Source organism: Zingiber officinale, chromosome 4B (assembly GCF_018446385.1).
Source record: "Zingiber officinale cultivar Zhangliang chromosome 4B, Zo_v1.1, whole genome shotgun sequence".
NCBI classification, from domain to species: Eukaryota; Viridiplantae; Streptophyta; class Magnoliopsida; order Zingiberales; family Zingiberaceae; genus Zingiber; species Zingiber officinale.
Window position 1 is genome coordinate 1,367,869 of NC_055993.1, and position 16,655 is coordinate 1,384,523.

The following is a 16,655-nucleotide window of genomic DNA, read 5'->3' on the forward strand; positions in this document are numbered from 1 at the left end:
TATATATATATATATATATATATATATATATATGTTTTATTATTATAACATTTTTATTCATATGATAATTTTTAGACATTAAGATATTTTGCTTACACTTATGTTTAATTTGTGGGGTTGATAATATTAACGCACTGAAAAATTTACAAGAAAATTGACGTCTGATAAATTAACATTTTTGAAATTGAAAATATAAATACATTTGTCTAGAAAATTAAAACAGTCCAATATTAATTTTAAATTATAGATTAATTTTTGATTCAGTTTGTAATCTAATTTTTATTAAAATAAATTCTATTGTGCATATAAGAATATCAATATTCTGATAGGATATTTATAATTTTACAATATTTAGATATTGGTTTTGAAGGTGCACTTGCCTTTGTGACAAATTCTATTGTGCATAAAATTTTTTTTACAATATTTATTACAAATTAATTTGTGATTAACTATTCATTAAAATTATATATATATATATAAAAATATTTTTTCCTTTTTATTTTTTTTTAAATTTTGAATTAAAAAAATAATTAAAATATTTTTAAAAATTTTATTTATAGGTTCATGCTTCTCAATTGGGTTATAATTTATAAGTTATTTTTTAAAAAGATTCAAAATTTTCAATTGGAGTATAGTATTTAGTAAAAAGAAAAAAGAAAAATGAAATAAATTTTAATATTTATGAAGTATTGTAATATGTTTAATGGATATATTCATGGATTAGAGATTTATATATAAGGAAATATTGATTTTTTAAAATTTAAAATTGAAATAATAATAGATATTGTATGTCATTATTTATTATTATTATTATTATTTTTAAAATTTTGAATTAAAAAAATTAATTAAAATAGTTTTTAAGATTTTATTTTAGGGTTCATGCATCCCAATTGTGTTATAATTTTCAAATTATTTTTTTTTAAAGATTATATATATATATATATATATATATATATATATATATATATATATATATATATATATATATATATATATATAAATTAAATTTTTGCCTCAATGGGTTGACGGGTATAAACCCTTATTGTTACAAAAGATTTTAAAATTAATTTTTAGTGGATGTAAAAATATTACACTGTGTGTTTGATCTCCAACTGCTATGTTTGGATAAATATTTTTTATAATTTATCCTCTTTCAAAAGATACGGAGTCCTACTGAAATAACCGGTAAGTGAGGTTTCAATGCAATGTACTAAATCTTTAGTTTCAAAAACTTTATTCGTTGACAGCGATCATCCAGAAAATTCATAAGCTTCTAAAATATTCTATGTATAATTTATTAGACTTCCTTCCTCCTTGTATCTATAAAATTTATTTGTAAAACAATTCATATTTATTTACGTTGATTTTTTATGTGCAAAGTTGATAATTTAGCGCCTAACTAAACCATTTGTATTTTATTTACAAAATAATTTTATTTCGATACAAATTTAGCCTTATAACTAATTTATAAATTTAAACCATTAAATTTTTAATCATTAAAAAACTTCTAGAATGCTATTATATTTATGATTTAAAGAATTCATCCGAAATTTATTTATGCAACAACTTTTTTGATGCTTTGTATTTAAATGAGTGAGCCCATTGTTTTGATAAGTTGATTAAAATTAAATCATTTGTTTCTCTTTCTTTACTCTTTACTCTTGAAGTGTGGGAGGACCAACTCTTTTCGTTGGGAGCTTTTCGATTAGTGAGCCTACTCCTCGAACTCCACCGCACACGTCGGCCTGCTCCTCGAAGTCTAAGAGGCCGATGAAGTTGGTGTCTCTTCTCGGGAACAATGTCACCACCATCAGACACTTGCCAGCGTTGCGAAGTCAACCTGTTTGTCGGTATCTTGGTCCCACACCCCCGATGTCGTATTAGTTGTAGTGCTCTTTACAGGTGACGAAGATCTTCCGATCGGCGTTGCTGAAGCTAAGCGCGCCAGTAGTGAAGCCCTTGACTTGGTCATAGTGGGTGACGCAGAAATTAAATGGTGACGGAACTCACTGGTGGAGATCGAGAAAATGCTCATGCCGCTGCCCCCCTTGCCCAGCCGCTCTCAGGCGGTGATCATGATGTTGCCGGCGTCGATGTAGCCAACGTCGTTGACCCACTGGAAGTCGAGGATGATGGGTGAGTGAGCTTCTAGCATCCAATCCTAGACGTGGACCATACCGTCATGGGAGACACATCTTTGGCCGTTAGGATTAGCACGGATGGCTGTCCCGTCACCATGAGTGCAATCGGAGACGGAGCTGGCAAGTTGGAGGCGATTCCCGTTGATGGCGCCCCACCGACCGATGCGGACCTTGTCGAGGAGGCCATAAAAGAGGGCCTCATGGAAGAGCAACTTATCGGGAGTGTTGGGCGGGATGTAGAGTTCGCCAGTGCGGAGGAGATCGAGGAGCCCGACAAAGCAGGGCGGATTGTGGTTGATAAAGTACTCAGCCTCCTCTGACTGTCTGACGCTCCACGAATCATCGAGGGTTTTGAGTCAGAATTTCCAAACGTTCCGTCTGATATTGACGTAACATTAATTAATGGAGAAGATATTATCAGGAATAAAAATAAAAGAAGAGGGATACAAATGAGAATAAAAATATTTTAGGGACATAAATGTGAAAACCCAGAAAAAAGAGGGACATAATAGTGTACTTTAATTTAGGATTTTTATAATCACGTGCATTTCCGTTTTATTTTCACGGACGAGTTAACGGTAGGGACATAAGTGGGAACAAAAATGATTTAGGAGGGATATAAATGAGAATGAAAACATCTTAGGGACATAAATGGGAAAACTCAAAAACAAGAGGGATATAATAATGTATTTCCCGTACAATAAGTTATCAGTAATTAAAACAGTTACATGGGCCAATTAATTGTAATGCCAAAATTAAAGAAAAGTTTATGTTCAAGTTTCTAGACATATGCTTTCTATTTTCATGAGGTAGTTATGGTCCAGGAAAAATAAATCTCTCTTTGATTTTTTTTTCCTGAAAATATTTTTATAATTATCAGGATCTTTGTTACTAAAATACCTCTTAATTCTCAATAGTCAATTCTTTATCAAAACTTAAATTTTGGTGAAGACTTGAACCTTACGAGTATTTAGAGTCCTTATTTTTTTAATAATCATTCACTACAAATTTATTTTATCACTTAATTAAAATTTAAGTATATAATTAAATATTGAAATACATTACATAATTTTAAAAATAGAATTTAAATAATTATAAGGTGTATTATTGTTTAAGCACTCAAAACTTACTTCTATTTAAAAGGATTATTCATAAATTTTCTTAAATGTAACTTCAAATCTAAAAAAAATATATATATCTTTTGCTCTACGTTGCACCAAAGTATTTGCTAAAAGTATGAAAAAGAAAACTTGGAAATTGTATGTTGAATTGTTGATGAAAAAACTTTGTAGACGGGCATTCCTTCCCTTGATGAATGAAATATTAAGTGCAAACATTAGCTAAATATGGGGGTAGTCTTAAGGGTCTCAAAATTACTTTAAATCAAAACCATTACATTCCTGAAAGCCTTTTGATTTTAACCATTCTTTTAGATTTAAATTCCACAGCCTGAATTAATTTAGAGATATGAGTTTTTAAAATTTTCATAATCTTAAAATAATTTGGCTCAATTTAGATTGTGAATCAGGTCTGAGGGGATATGATTACACTAAGGAGAAATTCCCAAGAGTATAATGTTCATGGTTTAAAGTGATTGCGAGGTTTCTAAAGTTATCAACGAGTTTTAACCAAAACTCATAGATAGTTGCACAATATTCAGAATTTCAAAATCTTGATATTGTCGGAATTAAGAAAATCCTAGAAACCCTTTGGTGGTATTAGTAAGTATAAAGTTTAAGTCATTTAATGAGTTTGTGTAAAATTATCATAATGTTGTGAAAATTTTAAAAATCCACATCTCTCAACTTAGAACATGGAATCTAAGTACGAGGGCATGATTACACTTAATGATCTTAATTTGAAGCGGCTTAAGGTTCCTAAGACTATATATTAATTAGTTTTGATCAAAATTTACTAATAAACCAATAATACTCAAGAATTTTCAAATTCGGTCTAAGGTAGGAGAGTTCTCGAAAGTCTTTGGTGTTACTGATGAGCAAATATGCCAGTCATAAAAATGTAAGGATTTTGATTTTAAGTAAAAAATTGTAACTATGCCCTTAAACATAATAAAACAAAATGCATAATGATTGGCATACCTAAATATAAAAAGGGTAAAAATAAAATAAAATAAAATAAAAAGGTATAACTATGCTTTAAACATAGATTCCATACTAGAATTATGAATTTTTAAAATTAACATACCTTTAAAAAAGTAAATCCGCTACCTTAGCGGTCCTCCTAGTGCCGACCCCACGGATATGGAGGGAGGTTCATGCAGGTACACAGGCCATAGGCGCATGGCGGGGTAAACCCCAGGTCGTCAGTTCGAATCGACTCCTGGTCATTACGCCAGAGATACCATATGCCCACCGTCTGTGCTACACCTGGGGGCAAATTGACATACCTTTAAGCTTTGAGAGTTGTGTAATGATTTTAGTAGTTATTATGGACAATCAACTACTAATTACAAATGAAACTTAATAAATTTAGAAATGGATTAATGAACTCACAGTTGGTTCGCCATCATCTCATAAAATAAGAACATCCATATCAATTTTCTTATCACTATATCTAAAATTTAAGAGAAATAACTCACTTTATTAAATTTAAATAATAACTTTTTATTACACACTAAATTAATTATCTTAAATTTTTTATCATCCTAAATTTAGAGAATTATTATTTATCAAATCTAAATTTAGGAAATGGATAGACTAACTAATGTAAAAAAAATTTTAGCTAAAATTTTTAAATATGGTAGTTGATATGTGATCCGGTGATAAGGGGGCCGAGCAGTCAAAGTCCAGGGGGCCTGCCAATGGTTCCTGTCGATAGGAGACAAGACTTGGCCTAGCAGTCGAGATAGCAGCCGGACCAGTATGCAGCCTAACCGAACCGCAGGCCGGGTTGCTGATGCTCAGAAGAGGAGTTGGTTTGCCGAGCGGTCTGTCCGCCCGGCTGAGCGCCAAGCCAAGCAGTGTTGCTCATCTGAGTGTACGACCGAGCGGCCTTCTCGCTCGGCCCGGCACGCTCCCTTGACCGTATGATGGGAGGCCTGAGCGACCGTCCCGTTCGGCCCGGTGACAGACAAACAACGCAGAAGAGGACAAAAGGGGCAGTGGGTGACATCGACCTCGAGACAGCTGCCGCCGACGGGCAGCATGGTCGGGGGTAGGGTCGTACAGAGAATCGTACGGTGGAAGTTTCCACTGTCCTATCAGGGATATGCTCGGACAGTTGCGGTATGACGTCAGGCACGCTTTTCTGACACAACCACTTCAGGTATGCTTTGAGGAGCGTGCACGCTTTGGGATGCGTGCATACTTTGGGATGCGTGCACGCATTCCTCGGGAGCCCTATATAAGGACCCTCATGCTTTGACGGAGGTATGCATTCTATATCACTGTAGCTACATTTCTCATTCTCGTCATTCTCTCTTTCCGCTGGAGTTGACTTGAGCGTCGGAGGGTCGTTGCCGGGAACCCCTTCCCGGCTCGGTTTTGTGCTTGCAGGTTCTCGCCGGAGGTTCACAGCAGTCGAAGGTCTATACGTCATCACCGGTAGTGACACATACCCAACATTCATCGACTCAGCACTCGGACAGGATCAAATTGGCGCCGTCTGTGGGAACGCACCTGAATTCGAGCCGAGAAGATGGAAGAAGCTGGACGCCAACTCATGGTGACGCTCTCTCCCGAGGAGCTCGACGCACTCATCCAAGCGCGAGCTGCGAAGATGGTCGAGCAACAGCAGAAGGCCCAAGCCGAGCGGATAGCGCAGCAGGCCACCTTGGTTTCTTGTGGCCGAGCGGCGATGGAGGACCGACCGGAGCAATACTCTACTTGGGCACAGAATAAGGGGCAGACCTGCACACCGGGAGATGCGACGCCCGCCCCTATTCAGTTTCATCGGGCACTGTTCCAGACTCCGTCGGACCTGGCCCTAGCCAACCAGGGATCGTCCGATGAAGCGCCCGTGTGGGACGCCAGGAAGGAGAAGGCGCCGCGGGCTGAGTCATCCCCTAAGCGGGTCAATCGCCAGTTCTCCGAGGCTATCTTACAAGACCCTCTCCCAAAGCATTACACTCCCATATCGATCGGAGAGTATAATGGTACAACCGATCTGGACAACCACCTCGGTAAGTTTGATAATGTTGCTACTCTCCATCAATACACCTACGGAGTCAAATGCAGAGTCTTCCTCACTACATTGTCCGGTTCGGCACAATTTTGGTTCCGGAGGTTGCCGGACGGATCAATTCAGAGCTTCAGAGACTTCCGAATGACATTCCTTCATCACTTTGCTAGCAGCCGACGCTATCAGAAGACCAGCGTTAGCCTCTTTTCCATGAAGCAGGGGCCAAGAGAAACACTCCGAGCCTACATCCAACGCTTCAACCAAACAGCTATGGACATCCCCGTGGTCTCATCCGAGACAATGATGCATGCTTTCACACAAGTCTTAGTCGACAGGGACTTCTTTCGCTCGCTCATTAGGAAGTCGCCTCGTGACTACGACCACATGCTGAAAAAAGCAAGTGAGTATATTAATGTGGAGGAAGCACAGGCGGCCCGAAAGAAGGAAGCACCAGGCGAGCCTTCGGCCCCGACTGAACGAAGACCACACACCAGCCAACAACCGCCGAGTGGACCACGTGCCGAGGGAATAACGCCACCTCAAGATTCCAGGTCGCCCACTGTTTAGCACATTGCGGCCGAGTGGTCTAGACAAAAAGGCAAGGTATGGACGCCCCTGTTTTGCAGAATCCATCAATCAACCACTCACAACACTCGAGACTGCCGAAGTCTCCCCTCGGTTAGCCAACCTAAGCCAAGGAACTATCGTCGTTGGTCGCCTTCACTGGACAGGCGAACTCATCATCAGAACACCGAACAACGAATGACCAGGCGTTCACCCGAGCAGCAGCACCATCAGCAGCATCGTCACCAGCCAAGGGCCAACCCCCGAGCCTCACAGGAGCGAGTGAGACCATCCGCTCGGGAGGAGGAACATAGAAGCAATGCAGCTCGGGGCGAGATTAACATCATTGCCGGTGGACCGACGGGCGGTGACTCTAATCGGGCCAGAAAGTTGCACGCCAGGCAACTCAGGATCCACGCGGTTGGCTGCAGCCAAGAACGGGCATCCAGACCCGAGATGAGCTTTGGTCTTGGGGACCTTGAGGGAGTTGAAGTACCCCACGATGACACCCTCATCATCCGAGCGGTAATAGCTAACTACACTATTCAACGCATATTTATTGATACAAGTAGCTCGGTAAACATTATCTTCAAGAAGGCGTTTGACCAAATTCAAATTGACCGAGAGAGCTATTGCCCATGATGACCCCGTTATATGGGTTCACTGGCAATGAAGTCCTTCCGATTGGGCAGACCAGGTTGGCTATCTCGCTAGGAGAAGAGCCGCTACGGAGGACGCGGACCACTAACTTCATTGTGGTCGATGCCCCTTTGCCTACAATGTAATATTGGGACGACCGGCCCTCAATGAGTTCCGGGCGGTCGTCTCAACCTCTTGCTAAAAAATCAAATTCCCCGTAGAAGATTGAGTGGGAGAAGTCCGGGGAGATCAGTTGGCGGCCCGACGATGTTATGTGGAGATGGTTCGAGCCGAAGCAAAGTCCGCTCGGAAAGCACCGCGCCTTGAGGTAAACGCTATAACTGAAAAGCCCCCTACTTTGGTTTATGAAGAAAAGGAGGAAGTACAGATTCAAGAAGGCCGACCGGAGGCCACCACATTCATTGCATCCGATCTGGAAGAAGAACGGAAGGAAGAGTTGGTCAGATGCCTCCAGTAGAATCATGACGTCTTCGTGTGGTCAACACATGAGCTGCCAGGGATCTCGCCAAGCGTTGCGCAGCACGAGCTCCATGTCCGGCTGGACGCTCGTCCCGTCAAGCAAAGGAAGCGGGACTATAGTGCCGAGTAGAACGTCATCATACGGGCGGAAGTCGAGAAGCTCTTGGAGGTCGGCCACATATGCGAGGTACAGTTCCCGAGTTGGTTAGCGAATGTGGTATTAGTCTCCAAGTCTGGCAATAAATGGCGGGTCTGCATTGATTTTCGTGATCTAAACAAGGCATGCCCAAAGGACTTCTACCCTCTGCCCCGAATTGACCAAATAGTGGACTCGACCACTGGATGCGAGCTGATATGCATGTTGGATGCTTATCAAGGGTACCACCAAGTACCGCTTGCCCGGGAAGACCAAGAGAAAGTGAGCTTCATTACGATGGACGACACCTATTGCTACAACGTAGTGCGAGCCAATGCCGCCGTCCGATTGATGGCTTACCGGCAGAGGATGAAGCAAGACTGTAATAGGCGGATAATGCCCAGATCTTTTCAGGTCGGTGACCTCGTCTGGAAGAAAGTCAAGCCGGTCGGCGAAATGACCATGCTGGGAGCTCCTTGGGCTGGACCGTTCAAGATTATAGAAAAGCTTCGTTCAGGCGCCTATTACCTCGAGGATGAAAACGGACGGAAGCTAGAGCGACCCTGGAGTGCGAGCCACCTCCAGCCGTACCGAGTTGGATAAAAGGTGCGCCAATGTAAAACACGACATATATTTGTCACCTTTTGTCCAGGAAGTAAAAACAGAAGGGTTTTTGCAAAATCACGGCCGAGCGGCTAGTCTTCTGAAACCGTCGAGCGGCAACGTTAAATCCTAGAGTCGGACCAGCGACTATAAACCCCTGGCCCGAAGACCGTCGAGCGGCGACGTTAAATCCCAGAGTCGAACCGGCGACTATAAACCCCCCGGCCCGAAGACCGTCGAGTGGCGACGTTAAATCCCAGAGTCGGACCGGCGACTATAAACCCCCGGGCTCAAACACCGCCGAGTGTCGCTCGGAAAGAGTGTATTTTGAGAAGTAAACAAGAACAAAATGGAAATGTTATGTTGACTATTCGCATGGCCAATACGTAGACAAAAGTCGGATAAAATTTGGATAAATTCATATAATACTAACTTGTCGAACGACGAGTATACAGATGACACTGCAAAATTTAAAGGCACTCCTCACTCCAGAACATCGAAGATTGGCTCGGAGATGATTTCCAGAAGTCCGGCCGGGTCTCTGGGGGGGACGGATGCCGTCTTCGGAAGATGGCCCTTGGCCTTCATATAGGCAGTCGTAGCATGGATGGCTTCCTCAAAGGCCAGGACAAGCCGATCGCTGAGCTTATTGCCAAATTCTCTCGAACGGACATAGTTTTGGCTCATCACCGCGAAGCGACCTGATTCGCCGTCTTGGTACTCCTTGAGAGCAGCTCGGGCAGCTTCGAGGGTGTCCTGGAGATCCTTCTTATCTCCTTGAAATTTAACTTGGTCTACCGATCAGCTTTCCCGCTCGGCGAATAGCATGCCAGTCATTTCTTGGACGCGTTGCTCCAGCGCTCGGGCCTGCGCATTCTTTGCCTCTAGATCAGAAACGACCCTATTCTTCCTGTTAGTTGACAGCTTGATCTCCTGGTCGTGAGACTTAACTTGGGCTTCGAGCTCAGCTACCCTGGTTTCCAGGCCAGAAGATTTGTGCAGCTCGGCCTCCAGCAGTTTTTCTGTTTTGTTCAGCTCGGTCCGAAGCATGGCGTACGAGGGCCCCTGAGCTGGCGCCCCTCCAGAAATCTGGAGTTTCTTCAACTCTTCCTACAGCACCGCCAGGCGGTTGCTGACTGCGATGTTCTCCACTCAGTTCTGCGCTCAGATGAAATAATATCAAGAACCAAGCAAAATAATCATATAGGAGTTGGAAGGGCATACCTCGGTAGCCTGCTGCAAGTGGTTGTCACCGAGCTGACCGGGAGTCATTAGGGCAACGCGGGCCCTCGCATCCTCCGATATTTTGGCAAGTGGTCCGCGGATGGTGATCTGATGTTCAGGGGCAGTTGGCCGATCAACCGCCAGAAGGAATTCTTTTGTTGGGAGATGTAGGACAACCTTAATCATTCGACGGCCGCTCAGATCAGACTGGGCTGAAGTTAGCGACCAGACGACTCGCCGAGCGGAGCAGAGATTATGCCCGAGCGCCTAAGCCGACGATGGGCTCGGGGCGGAGAACTGACGGGCTGCGCTTCGAGGGAAGCCACTGGCAGATCGAGTTGTGAGGGAGTTCGATCCGAGGAAATTGCCTCGACCGAAACGGGGGCTAGGTCGACTGCTGCAGAAGGAGTGCCGACCTGCTCTGACACTGGTTCCACAGATGTAGCCGAATGGGCAGGAGGATCCGTCCGGCGCCGCTTGCGTGTCACCAGCGGAGCGTCGTCGGTCGAGTGCCCAACATCCTCCGGCGTAGGATGTCCAGCAAATGAGGTAGCATCGCCGACCGCTTCGATTGCAAGTTCCCGAACGGCCGACTCTCCGACGGCGGGTGGATCTTCTTCGCTCTCACCCTCGTGTGAGCCGATCGGCGCAATGCCCCGGTCGGCTATCTCCTTAGCTGTCGCCGCCTCTATCTCGACGGTCCTCAACTTCATCCGATCAGTGGCCTTGGCACGCCACATGATGTCGGCTGCATAAAAGAAGAATAAATCAGTTAGACCAAAAGGAAAGGGGGCGAGGAAAACGCATACCCATGCTGCTCGGAAGCTTCGTTCGGATCGGACTCAATCCGAATATGTACAACACACCCTCACAAAGCAGCTTATGGATGTTGAATTTCTGCCCGGCCAGTTGGTTGGCTGCATGGAGGTAGGCCGACTGGCTCTTGTATTTACCAAGGTCCGGCGGGGTCGGCACGATGGTCTGCCATTTGGTTCGGAAAGCTGGCAGCTCGGGAAGACGAAGGTAAAAGAAGTACTCCTTCCAATATTTATTCGAGGTCGGCATTTTGTCGAAGAAAACAAGGCCAATCCGTGACTGGAAGAGGAAGGTGCCCCACTCGGACTATTTGGGATAGTAGAAATAATAGAAAATCTTGGGGACTAAGGGAATGTCGTGTAGCCTAAAGAGGACAACTACTCCACACAACAACCTGAATGAGTTTGGGACAAGTTAGCCGAGCGGGAGGCGGAAATAGTTACACACTTCAAGGATAAACGGATGTAGAGGAAAACACAGACCAGCTACAAACTCGTCTCGGAAGAAACAAGTAGTGCCGGGCGGGGGGTCGTGTGGCCGATCGGATGAGGTAGCTAATATTAATCTATGGGTAGAAGGGAGTTCGAAGTCGCGGACGAAGTTTGTCGCGTCACCGTCATCGAACCGGCTCTCCATGGTCGTATACCAGAGGCCGGGAGAGGGATTAGACGTTTGTGAGGTGCTCGCCATCGCCGGAACAGTAGAGAAAGTGAGAACCAGAGAAAAACAAAAAGATTGATGAAAGAGAGGGTCGGAACAGTACCAAACGAACACAGATATCGCTAGAATACTAAAGAAAGCACAAAGAAGAAGATAAAGGGCAGGGAGTCCTTACAGGAAAGGATGGCTGAGAGAGGAGGCGAGAGATTGCCGGGACGCTGAGAAACCGGTTCGCCGAAGCACAAAGCGCGAACAAAAGCCTCTGAACGCACGAACGCAAAAGTGCGGCGGGGGATAGCGATGAAGGCTTTACAAGGATGGGCCTGATGCTGCTTAGCCATCGGATTCAGGTCACGAGACCCGAAGCCTGCATCTGACCATTCATTTCAAACAGCCGAGGGTCCCGTCAGAAGTGATGCCACCGCTTCATGATGATGGCGACAGCGCCACGTGACACCCGGTCATAGGATCACATTTAATGAGCGTCATTACGTGTTCAGGGACGCAAGCTCAGCCTTAATGGAAAGGATTTGCGCAAATTCTGAGGGGATTATAGAAACGTCAGCATGGACCGACTTACAACCGGCTCGGCAGCTAGCGGAAAGAAATGAAACAAGTTCTATCTGGTAATCTGCTGAATGGCCGTAGGGCGCTTTCATTAGGCCCATGTAGAAAAACATTTACATCAGTGGCCGAGCGACCATCATACCACTGAACTAATAGTCCAGTCAGTCGGACCTACTGCCTCCTTCGACTAGACTTGAGGGGAAGACAAGTGATCCGGTGATAAGGATGGAGGGTCCACAGTGGTAGAGGTCAACGACACGTGGGCCGGGCAGTCAAAGTCCAGGGGGCCCGCCAATGGTTCCTGCCGATAGGAGACAAGACTTGGCCTAGCTGTCGAGATAGCACCCGAACCAGCATGCAGCCTAACTGAACCGCAGGCCGGGTTGCCGACGCTTAGAAGAGGAGTTGGTCTGCCGAGCGGTCTGTCCGCCCGGCTGAGCGCCATGCCGAGCAGTGTTGCTCGTTCGAGTGTGCGACCGAGCGACCTTCCCGCTCGGCCCGACACACTCCCTTGACCGGATGCTGGGAGGCCTGAGCGGCCGTCCCGTTCGGCCCGGTGACAGACAAACAACGCAGAAGAGAACAAAAAGGGCAGTGGGTGACATCGACCTCGAGACAGCTGCCGCCGATGGGCAGCATGGTCGGCGGCCGAGTCGTACAGAAAATCGTACGGTGGAAGTTTCCATTGTCCTGTCAGGGATATGCTCGGACAGTTGCGGTATGGCGTCAGACATGCTTTTCTGACACGACCACTTCAGGTATGCTTTGAGGAGTGTGCACGCATCCCCTAGGAGCCCTATATAAGGATCCGCAGGCTTCGACGGAGATATGCATTCTACATCACTGTAGCTACAGTTCTCATTCTCGTCATTCTCTCTTCCCGCTGGAGTTGACTTGAGCGTCGGAGGACCGTTGCCGGAACCCCTTTCCGGCTCGGTTTTGTGCTTGCAGATTCTCGCCGGAGGTTCACAGTAGTCGAATATCTATACATCATCACCAGAAGCACCACATATCTAATATTCATCGACTCAACATTCGGACAGACTCAGTATGCATGCTAAGAATATAATTGAAAAAGGTTAGATGATTTCGTTAATATAATAATTGAGTATGTAACTGCATGAGCGGTTCCATAAATTGATGTTTTAATTTACCGATTAATGAAACTCCACTATTAATTATATAACCGTTGGTTAGGCATGAGGCATCATCTCATAAAATAAGGGTACAATTGAAAACGGTTACCTGATTTCGTTAATATAAAAATTGATTGTGTCGGGGTCTTTCAAACAGTTAATTACGTGGTGATTTTTTTTTTTCCAAATGACAATTCTAATTTCGATTTAAACAGATGTTAGGTGAAAATTTTCATGCGACTAATAAATAAATAAATAAATAAATAATAAAAACTGCATGTGCGGTTGAAGAAATTGAAGTTTTAATTTTGGTTGATATTTGAAATCATCGTCTAAGGGTAGAGAGGTAATTCTCACCGCCTTTATATATATATGCTGGTTAACGTGGAAGCAGGGCGAGCAGAGAGAAGGAAGGAAGAAGGCCTGCGATGGCTTCTCTCGTGGGTTTTTATCCGCAAACGCTCTTCTTCTCTCGCCGGGAAGGCTGTCGGAATGCTAGATCTTGCAGAGTCTTCACGGCCTCCCCCATCGGATCCTCCGCCGTCCCCGAGTGAGCTCGTTTACTCCTTAGGATTTATCTCTGAATTTTCTAAATTACTTCTCGGCTTCTGATGCTACATCTTTAGTTGATCTTGTAATATATATGCTACACATGAACGACAGATCATGGATATTGGGCCCAACAGTTTGATGTTATGTTTTATTGTTAGCATGCTTATTGGCATATACTTCTACAAGCATTAAGTTGTTCACTTTAGCAATCATTTTGTATTGACTTGCGGCTTAAGTTGTATTTTATATTCTCATGGCAATCTTTCAGGAAACTAATTAAGTTGAGGGTGGATTTCTATTTTATTTATATATTTTTTTTAATCGTTCCGTACGTGTGTTTCAGAGTTGAGACTCAAAACAAACCCTTCGCACCTCGCGATTTGCCTATTCAAGTCACTCACTCATTGCCGCCCCAGAAGATTGAGATTTTCAAGTCATTAGAGGATTGGGCGGAAACTAATATCTTGGTGCATTTGAAGCCTGTCGAAAAGTGTTGGCAGCCACAAGACCTTCTGCCCGATCCTTCTTCTGAGGGATTTTACGAGGAAGTCAGTGAACTGAGAGAACGCTGCAAGGAGATTCCTGATGACTATCTCGTTTGCTTGGTCGGAGACATGGTCACCGAGGAAGCCCTTCCTACCTATCAAACGATGCTCAACACTTATGACGGCGTCCGAGACGAGACAGGTGCGAGCCCTACTTCTTGGGCCATTTGGACAAGGGCTTGGACCGCTGAAGAAAATAGACACGGTGACCTTCTCAACAAGTACCTATATCTATCTGGAAGAGCGGACATGAAGCAGATTGAGAAAACAATTCAGTATCTGATTGGATCAGGAATGGTACGTAAAATATATAAATATCTCTACTTGATATATATAAATTAATAGTTAATATTTTGGTACTTACTTACTTGATTTTCAGGATCCTGGCACTGAGAATAATCCGTACCTGGGCTTCATATACACTTCATTCCAAGAGAGAGCCACCTTCATATCCCATGGGAACACCGCGAGGCATGCCAAGGAACACGGGGACCTCAAATTGGCTCAGATATGTGGAATAATTGCATCAGATGAAAAGCGCCACGAGACTGCATACTCTAAAATAGTCGAGAAACTGTTTGAGATAGATCCCCAAGGCACTGTGCTGGGATTTGCAGACATGATGAAGAAGAAGATCACAATGCCTGCCCATCTGATGCACGATGGTCGAGACGGTAACCTCTTTGAGCACTATTCAGCAGTTGCTCAGCGGTTGGGAGTGTACACCGCGAAGGACTATGCAGATATACTCGAGTTCCTCCTTGACAGGTGGAAGATACGCGATCTAACTGGTCTTTCTGGCGAAGGGAACAGGGCCCAGGATTTTGTGTGTACTTTGGCTTCCAGAATAAGAAGACTTGAAGAAAGAGCACAAGAGAAGGCTAAACAAGCTCCTACCATTCCCTTCAGTTGGATTTACGACAGGAAGGTGCGACTCTAACCGGCATCGAATGTTTTTGACTTAATGTCGTCCTTGCATGGAAGCAAAGCATATACTGATCCGTGGACTTGTTTCACTTTATAAGAAGTCACGTTAATTTTCATATTACAATATTTAAAATTTAAGATAAATAATTTATTTTATTAAATTTAGGTAATCATTTTATCATTAGGTACTATATCAATTATTCTAAAATTTTTATTTTTTTAATTTTATTATTATTTTCTTCTCTTTCTTTTATTTTTTATTATTATATTTATGAAATAAATGTGAGGAGAGAATATTGAAAAGAATGAGTGGGAGGAGGGAGATTGAAACTAAATATTATTTTAAGTTTAGGATATGATGTGGATATAACTAATGGCAAAGGAGTGATTAGGAGAAGGGAGAGGGGTAATTTGGCCTTTTGGGATGTTAAGGGTTTGTATTGAAAAAGCGGGCATTGTTCACCCGAATGAGGGGGTTTTTTTCGGGCGCTGATTTCTCCGCTGCCAGCCCCCGCACGCGGGTTTCCTCGCCAGCGCCGATGCCGGTTCGTGCTTGGGTTGTCCGCTGCCGACACCGAAGGACTTTTGCTCTCGCTACCGCCGCTGGAAAGATCCGTCGGCGGTGCTCGCCTCCGGGCCATATCCTTTTCCTTGCACTCGTTGCTCCGCCTTCTCAGCGCCGACGCGGTCGATGCCGTCGATCCACCAGTGCCGACGTCGCTTGCTCATCATCTCCTCTGGACTAGGGTTGCTCTTCACTCACATTGCCGACACCAGCAGAGGACGCGCGATCGCGCCACCTCCTCTCGCTGTTGCGATAGTGACGCCTCTCTTCTTCCCTCGCCAGAAGCCTCATCGCGGCCCTAGTTGCCTTGCCTCTTATCCTCTCCTCGGAAGCCCCCTCCAGTAGGGGTTTCCTCGTGCCCGACCATCACGGCAGAAGCGTACATAGACGGTACCTACGCTGCCTCCGATGCCGGCCATGCCCATTACTAGTAGCCCCTCGCCCTCATGCACGAGGGCTCTCATCCGTGTGTTAGTCCAGCGGGCGTTGTCGCCCTTGCCAGTCGCTGCCGCCATCCTTGGCGCCACTTCCAGCCGCTGCTGCCTAGTTCAGCGGCCTCGCTTCTAGTGGCCGTTACCGCCTTCTGATGCCACCTTCACCGCCAACCTCCATGGTTTGTATTATGCTCTGCGTGTTGTGTTCCGGCCATCGAGCCGTTTAGTTAGTGACATTATACGGCCTGCGTGCCGTGCGACGGCCTACGAGCCGCTATCACATCCGGCCTACGTGTCGTCTCTTTGGACTCCGGCTGCATCAGATTCCATGTCGCCGCTCATAGATCCGGTTCCTCAGCTGACTCATATCCATCCATCCGCCAGGGCTGCGACGACTCGATCATCATCGCGATCAGCTTACCGAGCCATCCGAGGGCGCCCCCCCAGGCCAGGGTACGTCACCGTACTCACCCTATGCTTATTTCATTGTTCTGTTATTATTCGACTGCTTATATATCTGCGGGAC

General features: G+C 44.8%; 2 pseudogenes; one reads left to right on the forward strand and one right to left on the reverse strand.

Annotated features, from left to right (window-relative positions):
• Positions 1-1,655: 1,655 nt before the first annotated feature.
• On the reverse strand, positions 1,656-7,137 carry LOC121977234 (annotated as a pseudogene).
• Positions 7,138-13,534: 6,397 nt separating this feature from the next.
• LOC121977235 lies at positions 13,535-15,143 on the forward strand (annotated as a pseudogene).
• Positions 15,144-16,655: the final 1,512 nt, after the last annotated feature.